The sequence below is a fragment of the Coenobita brevimanus genome, chromosome 61, assembly GCF_032717465.1.
Source record: "Coenobita brevimanus isolate Jiangsu-jjx chromosome 61, ASM3271746v2, whole genome shotgun sequence".
NCBI lineage: Eukaryota > Metazoa > Arthropoda > Malacostraca > Decapoda > Coenobitidae > Coenobita > Coenobita brevimanus.
In genome coordinates, this window is record NC_137014.1 from 32,271,497 (window position 1) to 32,281,714 (window position 10,218).

Sequence of the window (10,218 nt, forward strand, 5' to 3'; positions counted from 1 at the left end):
TAGTATGAGGCTGCTGTTCTACCATCAGTAAAATTGATGTATATTCCACAAAGCCTCTCTCAGATCCCCACGCTAGGCCATCCTACTGAAAATGCTGCTCTAATCCCTTCACCCTGAGGACGTGTTTAGTGTTATTACTGTCTCCGGACGATTAGCATTCTTTTAAGGGAGATTTTTTGGGATAATGGGGTTTATTAGTTTCTTATAAGCTTTTTAGTACGATAGATCCTTCCTAAGTTGAACAAAATCGTTAGGAAGTACCAAGAATACACCTGCAGATTACAATAGTTGATTCAGGGGGTTTAGGTGGTGATGGGTGGTGAGGCAGGGCGGACAAGTGCTGGCATAACTCTGTCTTAGCACCTTCACTACGATGGTGTGTTGTTAGGTGTGTTATTGCTGCCTTCAGATGATTTTATTCAGCTTAGGGAAGACTTTTTTCGATCTGAAGGGTTACAGAAAGCTTTCAGTAACTCGTTTAGCACAAGTGATATTTCTCAAGATGAATGAAATCGTCTAGAAATAGCAGAGAATACACTGAAAAGGGTATCAGCTTATTCAGAAGCTTAGAAGTATAGAAGATCGATGTGGGAGGAATAAAGAAAAAAAAATGGAGGGGCAAGGAGTGGAAGGGATGGCCTGGAATAGTGGTGAGTCTGGGATTTTGGGTAGGCCGGTGTGGGGGGGGCGGAGGTGATAATTTACGAGTATGTCAGTGCTTCTTGTAGAACAAGAACACCCGTATAAGCACCCTGTTCTTTAAAAAATTGTTATCGTAGTGAGGGAGTTCATGTCCTGGTTTATTTCTCCCTGTAAATTGACGTGTAAACAGTATGCAAGTTCGTGTAAATGGACGACTTGTGGTCTGGTGGCAGAACGCTCGGGTCGGAAAGGCCTTGGTTTACGTGCTACTGTTTGAATCCTAGAGGTGGCTCAAGGTTAATCTCCCATTTAAGACGCTCCCGGGGCCATAGATCGGTTTCCTGCCATTAAATATTCTGGCTACGGGAGCCTAGACTCGGGCCCCTACGTTGTGAAGGGGAAAGTATGGGATTGGCTGTCACCGTTGCCATTTTACCGTAAACAAACAGCATTGACAGTTTTGTTTATTTCCTCCTGTAAACACATATAAACGGCACTGATGACAACCACTGTCATTTTATTACTTCCTTGTGTGTGTGTGTGTGTGTGTGTGTGTGTGTGTGTGTTTGAGAGAGAGAGAGAGAGAGAGAGAGAGAGAGAGAGAGAGAGAGAGAGAATGAAAGTAAAATCTCCTCTGGGTGTGGATTTATGGCCCAACCCTTCAAGGAAGTAATCCACCTACTCCCTCCTTCACTCCTCCTTTCATTCTTTCATTGCTTCCTTCATTTCTTTCTTCAGTCTTTAAATCCCTCCCTCCCTCTCTCTCCCTTCCTTCCTCCCTTCTTTCCTTCCGTCCTTCCTTATATCTCTCCCTCATTTCCTACTTCCCCTCCTTCCTTGCTTCTTTCCTTCTTTCCGTCCTTCTTTCTCATTCCTTTTTTCCTTCTCTTCCTTCTTTACTCCTTCATGCCGTTTCCAATTTGTTCTTTCACTCCCTCCTTCATCTCTTCTTTCTTCTTCTCTACCTCCTTCACTTCTTAAATCACTCACTCCCTTCCTTATTCTGTCTTTCCCCTTCCTCCTTTCTTTCTGTATTTCTCTCCTTCAGTCCTTCATTCCCTTCTTCACTTGCTTCCTTTTCCTGTCTTACCTTCTACCCTCACTTTTCTTCTTTTCTCCCTCTTTTAAGTCTCCCTTTTACACCTCATTCATTTTTTTCTTTCTCTCTCCTTTTCTCCTACATTCCTTCCTTCATCTCAAGCATTGCCTTCCCCTCTCCATTTCCTCTCTTCTTCTCTCTTCCTTCTCTCCCTCCTTCATCCCTTTCTTCAGTTTCTCCCCTCCTCTCTTCCTTTTTCCTACTTCTTTTCATCTTTTCTTTCTCTCCCTCTTCCTTCCTTCCTTCCCATCCGTGTTTCTCCCTACATCCTTCTTTCCTTCATTCAGTCCCTCCTTCCTTCACTTATTCATATTTTCTCCATTTATTACTGTTCTCTCTCTCTCTCTCTCTCTCTCTCTCTCTCTCTCTCTCTCTCTCTCTCTCTCTCTCTCTCTCTCTCTCTCTCTCTCTCTCTCTCTCTCTCTCTCTCTCTCTCTCTCTCTCTCTCTCTCTCTCTCTCTCTCTCTCTCTCTCCTTCCCAGTTTTTACTCCCTCCTTTCTTATTTACCTTCTCTGTCTCCTCCTTTTCTCTCATTCTCACTGTTTCCCTCTCCTTCCCATTTTTCCCTCCTTTCTTCCTTACCTCTTTTTCTCCCTTTTCCCTTAATATTTTTCCTTCCTTCTTCTCCTCCATTTCCCCTCCTTCCTTTCTTCCTTACCGTTTCTCTCACTTTCTTTCCATCATCCTCCATCCTTTTTTCTCACCCTTTGTTTTCCCTTTACATCCTCCCACATTCAGTGCTTCATCCTCCCTCCACCTTCCCTCTCTTTTCCGTCTTCTCTCCGCATTTCTCTCTTCCATCCTTCCTCCCTTTTTTTTCTTCATCCTTCTCTCCTGTTCTCGTCTGCCTTCTTCCTGCACTCCAAGAAAGCCTTACTTCTTTCCGTCCTTCCTTCCATCAGTGCTTCCTCCAATCCTCCCCTCATTCCTTCCTTTTCTTCCCTCATCATCCGTCCTTCCTTCCTACTTTTTCCTTTTTTTTCGCTCCTTATCCCCGAGAAAGTCTTCCATCTTTCCTCCTTCCTTTCTTCATCAGTTCCTTGTTTTCCTTTCCTCTCTTTCATTTTCCCTCCTTGCCCCTAGTAAGATAATCATCCCCAGTCTTTCCTTCATTCTTTTGATCCTTCCCCCTCGTCTTTCCTCCCACCTTCTCTCCTTCTCCTTTCTTCCCTCTTCCTTCCCTCCGAGAAAGACAATCTTCCTACTCACGTCTGCAGTAATGACTCGTGGAAAATATTCATGAGGAAGACTGGCACCCCAATTAAGGTAAGTGCTGGGAAATATTGGGGAGACGGGGAAGTACTTGGGGTGAAAGAGAAATACTGAAGGGGAAGGGAAAATATTTGAGATGAAAGAGGATACTGGGGAGAAATGGGAAATGTTTGGGGAGAAAGAGAAATACTGGGGGGAAAGGGAAAATATCTGGGGTGATAAAAAGATATTTGGGGAAAGGGAAATATTAGGGGAGAAAGAAAAAATATATCTGGGAAGAGAACTTTTACGGAGAAGGGAGAACTTTTGTGGGGAAATATCTGGGGAAAGAGGGAAATATATGGGGAGAAGGGAAAATATTGGAAAAAAGGAAATATCCAGGAAAAGAAAAATATTTGGAAAAGAGAAATATTAGGATAAAGAGAACAATCTGGGCAAAAGGGAAATATTAAAGGGAGAAATACTTTAGGGAAATATTCCGGGATGATGTGAAATATATACTTCCAAGAAAAGGGAAAGCAAAGAGGTTATTGAAGAGAAAATTATGGGAAAATTTTTTGAAGGAAAAGAAGTTTGGGGGGGAAAGGGAAATAACTGTTGAGAAGAAAATATTTTTGGGAAAAGGAAAATGTTATGGGAATTTTAGCGACGAACTTCGGGAAACATTATGAGTAGGAGGGCATTCTTATGGAAAATTTTCGGGACTGTTTAGGGGAAAGAGAAATACTGGCGGAGATTTTTGTTCAACTGGAAGGATAAAAAGGTACTGCTGAGAAAATTTGTAATAAATCTACAAGGAAATGTAATAGCAGTTTTAGAAGAGGGACTGAGAATTACTGGGGAAATTATAGGAAATTTTAGGGAATGCGACATGGATATTAGGGAAAATGGAAGGAATTTATAGGAAAAGTGACAAGAAAATTTAGGGAAAGCCATGGGAAGCATAAAGGAAGGAGATGGGAGATGTTGGGGAAACTGGGGGGACACTTTAGGGAAAGAAATGGGATGTTTTAAGAAAATGGTGAATTTTGAGGGACTGAGTGGAAATTTAAATGATACTGATAGAAGAACAGCAGGGTAAAGGAAAGGGAAATTTTAGGGAATTTAGTGGTGATTATAGGAAAAGAGATAGCAGACATGAGGGAGAGAGAGAGAGTGAAGTTTTAGGAGAGGAATAAAGTAAGATGATTATTTTCTTGCAGGGATGAAGGTAAATTGTGAAAAAAACATTTAGATAAGAGGATAAAAGAGTTGAAATGTGTCAGAAGAAATGAGAGAGAGAGAGAGAGAATTCCTGCGGGAGGGACAAGAAGGACAGTTCTCTAATGTAGTCAGACACCTCCCACACAACTGTCAGCCGTATGCAAATTACACCTCTCTCGCACCTGCACACACACACACACACACACACACACACGCACGCATGTATGCACGCATCCACGCGCGCGCGCTCACGCACGCACGCGGACATAGTAACACACACACACACACACACACACATACAGGTAGCATGTCCTCATACTTATCAGTTTATCACTGTGACTTCTCAGTTGGCCTTAGTCTGATTAGCATGGAAGGCTTCGTAGCACTTCCTCCTTAGAGATTTGTTTTCCCTGTTCCTCCTTAACATCCCATTTCTGAACTGCCTCTGTAAACTGTGTATAAAATCATGGTATCACAATACATACTGTCTAATACCAAATTGCAAAAATAAGTAAAATCAGTCGGTAGGGAAAACGTGCTTGGGTGTTTGCCATGCCGGTTAGAATGCGGGCTTCTAACGTTTGCGGGCTCATGATATAAATCGATAGATGGGTAGATGAACAGATAAATAAAGATAAATATAGGTACTGATAATAATCATCATCATCATCATCATCCGGACCTCCTTTCCCACCCTAGGGCAGGGTGAAGAGTAGCAATGTCCAGACAGCCCAAATTTGCCCAGTCCAATGGGCCTAGCTTCCATTCATTCATCATTCAAGCCCCCGGAATCCTGGCTCTATCGAATACGCCAAAAACATTCACTACGTTCTGTAGCTTCACATACACCTATCAACTGAGTCAATATGGACACTGCCACGTTAAAAAGAGGTGCCAAAATCCCTGATCATGCACTTCTCCTTACAACATTCATCCAGCCAGCTCGATCTCTCGTCAGTTCCCTAGCCTTACCGACTTCCAAACCTTTCTTCCTCACACATTCATCCACCACATCCCTCCACCTTCTCCTTGGCCTACCTCGCCTCCTCGCTCCTTCAAATTCGCTCAGATATACCTTTTTCACCACTCTATTGTCATCCATTCTCTCCACATGACCATACCATCTTAGTACACTGTCTTCGATTCTGGTGTCCACCGACTTCCTCACTCCGCATCTTTCACGAAGCACATTATTTCGTATCCTATTTACCCTCTGTACTCCACATACATTTCTAAGCAGTCCCATCTCCACTGCTCTTACTCTTGACTTTTCGTTTTCATGCCACACCATAGTCTCACATCATATGTTAAAGTTGGCACTAACATTCCTCCATGTAATCCTCGTGCAGCTGCAACACTCAAGCCTCTGTTTCTCATCAAGGCCTTCATTGCACCAGCTACTTTTCTTCTTGTGTCACTCTACTTTCAACTTCTTTTGCACATTTTCCTCTCTTTTCTCTCACTGTACCCAGGTATTTGAACTCTCTCACCAATTCCAGTATTTCTCCATTCACTGTTACATCACTTTACTCTTTTTTAAATTTACTCTCAAGGCACGACGCTTACAGACATCAGCAAAACTCTGCACTAGCTGCCAAGTTCTTGTCCGGTACGTGCAAGCAGTACTGCGTCATCAGCATACAACAAATTTGAGATATTCCATCCATCACCATTCATTACTAACACCATCCCTCTCTCCATTACTCATGTTTTTAACTCACTCATCACCCCATCCGTATATATATAAAACAACCATGGGGACATCACACAACCTTGTCGCACGCCCACACCGATCGTGAACCATTCACTTAGATGCCCATTAACCCTTACACATGCTTCACTACCATCATAAAAACTCTTGATGGCACTTAGAAGCTTACCCTCTTCACCGTACATGCGCAAAACTTTCCACAGTCCTTCTCAGTCCACTTTGTCATATACTTTTTCCAGATCCATTAATGCCATAAACACCTTTTGGTCCTTCTCACAAGCCTTCTCTACTATCTGTCTCACTGCAAATATTTGGTCCACACATCCTCTGCCACTCCTAAAGCCACCCTGTTCATCACTCACTAGTACTTCTGATATCTCTCTTACTTTCTGTATAATAATCCTTCCATATACCTTCCCTACCACACTCAATAAACTTATGCCACGATAATTCTTGCACTCATTTCGCTCACTTTTATTTTTATACAGGAGTACAATCACAGTCTTCTTTCTTTCTGCAGGCACAGTTTCACGCCTCCATGCCTTCTTACTTATCTCCAACAAGCACATCATTCCACTCTCTCCACCACACTTAAGCATCTCTGGATACACCTCATCAACCCCAGCTGCTTTCCCATTTTTCAGCCGTATCACAACACTCTTCACCTGTGCGAGTGTTACGTCTCCAGGTACTGCAGTCCTTCTCTGCACCCCCCCCCCCCCAAACCAATCATGTTTACAGCCGCTCTGCCCTCTCTTTTCCCATTCATCAGGCTTTCGAAATATTCTTTCCATCTGGTCCTTCATCTCCATTGGTTAATAATCTACCACCTACATCCTTCACACCATCACATTTCTTTCCGCTTGCACTTATGTACATTTCTGCACCTCTTTCCAGAATAACTTTCTATTTTCAGAGTAGTTCACATTCATTTTTCTTCCCAGATCCTCATTTACCTCTTTCTTTTTCCTCTTCACTAGTCTCTTTACGTGCATCTTGCTTTCAACATATTCAGTTCATATTTCAATTGAACCCCTGTTCTGTAACCACTTCAGCCATTTCTTCCTCTTTTCCTCAACCGCTCTCTTTACCTCCTCATTCCACCATGCCGTGCCTTTCCTCTTTGTTGTTACTTTTGCCACCACACACGGCTTTAGCATTCCTAACTAAGCAATCCCTATATGCATTCCACAGGCTGTCCAGATCCATTTCATTCCAATTCAGTAATTCTAACTCCTCCTCTACTTTGGTCCTGTAATCATCTGCCATTTCTTTGATCCTCAGCTTCTCAATTTTCAGTCTTTCTACCTGACTGCTCTTCTCTCTCCTGATCCATCTCATTCCTCTCAGCTTGATCTTGCATACCACAATCATATGATCTGACAGACCTCCACATCGTCCTCTCACGGCCCTCGTATCAGCAACCATTCCCATCATTGACCTCTCTACGAGCACGTAATCAATCAGGCTTCTTTCAATACGATCCCCATTCCCTCTATACCATGTATTTTTATGTGCATCTCTATGTTTGAAATACGAGTTACAAATGCACAACCTTCTCCTGACACATATCATTTAGTCTCTCTCCATTATCGTTTTCTCCTGGTACACCATAACAACCCATCGTGTCATCCTCAGGACCAGTGCCTACTCTTCCATTCATATTCCCATTACAATCAGTTTATAGCTCCTGGGAATTTCTCCCACTACATCACACCCAGCTCATCCCAAAACCTGTCTTTCTCTCTCTCTCTCACTCCTGTCCTCACACTGTGTATATGCTACAATTACTGCCACTTTCGCCTTGTCAAACTTTAACTTGACATACATACACTTCGAGCTGACACATTTGTAGTCTCTCATTCCACTCTCCCATGCCTCATTCATCAACAAAGCAACTCGTTCCCTGCGTCTTCCTCGCTCATTCATCCCCGATCTTACACATTACACACCCTCCCACTGCCCCACTTCACACCCTTTCATCTTCGTTTCACACAATGCCATCACGGCATATCTCGCACTCTTGAACACTATTTTTACCACTTCCACCCTCTTGCTCTCCTCATTCACACCTTTCACATTCCACATGGCCACGCGAATCTGCCCATTTGGCTGGGGCCCTGGGCGGGTACTGGGCCCTCCGAGGCTGTCTGAAACGACTGCCATGATTAATTGATTTTGGATAGGGGAATCTGGGGGACACTTAACCCTGCCAGAAACACCGATTATATGGTTACCACCCAGCGTAGTAAATGGTTCCCTGGGTACAGGAAACCATTGGGCTTGTCACTCAGTGTAGAGCTCTTATGGCACCTCTACATTGAGTGAGTGGATAATGGGCGCCCCCTGACTAATGGTCAGATAGATATTGATCCAGATGTAAAGAATCAGTAGACACAGATACTGTAGCAACGGTCACACAGGGGAGTACTCCCAATGTGAATGGAAAGCTGATGACAGGGAAAGCTGGAGCCTCTGTTCCATCAGCCTTCGGGACTAATTTTGACCATCCTCCTTTGCTGAACTTTTTAATGTTTCAGTAACACAGAGAGTAGGTCAGCATACTCTCCAGTGAGCTTAGAGAGAGAGAGAGATAGAGAGAGAGAGAGAGAGAGAGAGAGAGAGAGAGAGAGAGAGAGAGAATGTATGTTTATATATCTATCTGTCTATCTATTGCCAGACGCCATAATCCCGTACGGGGTGGCCATTTGACTCTGAGTTATTTGTTTTACAGGGAGGGGCACTAACCCTCCACCAACCCACTTGACACGTAGGGAGCACGTATGGTTTGGTTATATGGTTACCACCCAGCGTTGTAAATGGTTTCTTGGCTTACAGGAAACCATTTGGCTTGTCACTCAATGTAAAGCCACCTGTAACTGAAAGAAAAGCAATAAGTAGTGACAGGAAAGATGGGAGAAATAGGAAGAGAGGAGGGCAGGCACGGAAAAAGAATGATAAAGGCTAAGGAAGAAGTAGGCAGCACTACATCGTGAGTGGATGATGGTCGCCAGCACCTACCAATATATATATATATATATATATATATATATATATATATATATATATATATATATATATATATATATATATATATATATATATTGTTATGGGTATACATAATAACGCTTTGTAATTTCACCATACTACGCTGGAGCGACCTTGTCCTTGGCAAAGTGGGTGTGACATAACTAAGAGGAGCTAATGAGACTCTTTTTCCAATGACTGACCAACTCCTCCTTCTTAACAACTCCTAAGTCACTAAGAGTAGGATGTGTCAGCGTGTGATTGGTAGCTGGGGCCTCCTTTTTTTGTAAAAGGCTGCAGATTATGCTTAAGAACTACATTGGCAAGTTATATCTTCGGGGGGAGAGTGAGTTTCTATTTAAGAATGAGGAGCTGGGTAGAGACACATTTTGACACAGTTTAACACATTTTATTACTAGACACATATCTACAGATACACTCTGTCACTTTGATTACAAAACACACTGTCTGTGCGCCATTTCTCCTTTTTGTTTACCCCTCGGTAATTACTTGTATGGATAATATCTCCAACGAGTTCTCCTACTGTAGTTCCTCAAGCAATTACTACTATGCTTCCACTTATTGTAACTTGGTTAGGTAAGAGAAATAACACGTTGTTTTTATATTTGTATCCTGAGCCTATATGGATCCTACTTTTGCTATAAAAATCCTGGTATTGTTTTTGTGTGTGTTACTGTGAAAAGTAATTTAGTTTTCTTGTGAGCTTTACCTTACTCCTTTCGTGATTGACTGAGGGATAAGAGTGCACCGAAATATATACTCATAACAAGAGAGAGAGAGAGAGAGAGAGAGAGAGAGAGAGAGAGGTACACTGACTGATTGAAATTTACACTCACTTCAACACATTCCCATAATTCTTATCTGACAAGCACAACTACATCCATGGCGCATGAGTCGCGGCGGATTCTTTCTCTGCTTTTTAAAATATGGTGTTCCTAGACCTTTAGATATATATTTCTTTCATTTAATTACCTGCCGGGAGGAGAGAGAGAGAGAGAGAGAGAGAGAGAAGAAGAAGAAGAAAATGTGTAAGACTGAGTAATAAATGCGGAGAATTTCCTTCCCTCCGTCCTTCCCTCCATCCTCCTCCTCCACTCTCTCCTGAAAACGTGAGAAGAATATTACGAGAGAGAGAGAGAGAGAGAGAGAGAGAGAGAGGATGGAATTTGCTTATGAAGAAAGTAAGGGAGAAAAGGGGACGGAGGGAGAGTATGAGAGGGACATGAAGTGGATGAATGAAAAACAGGGAATTTGACATTTTATTTAGCGACCACCAGACGATTTTATTCAGGTACCACAGAC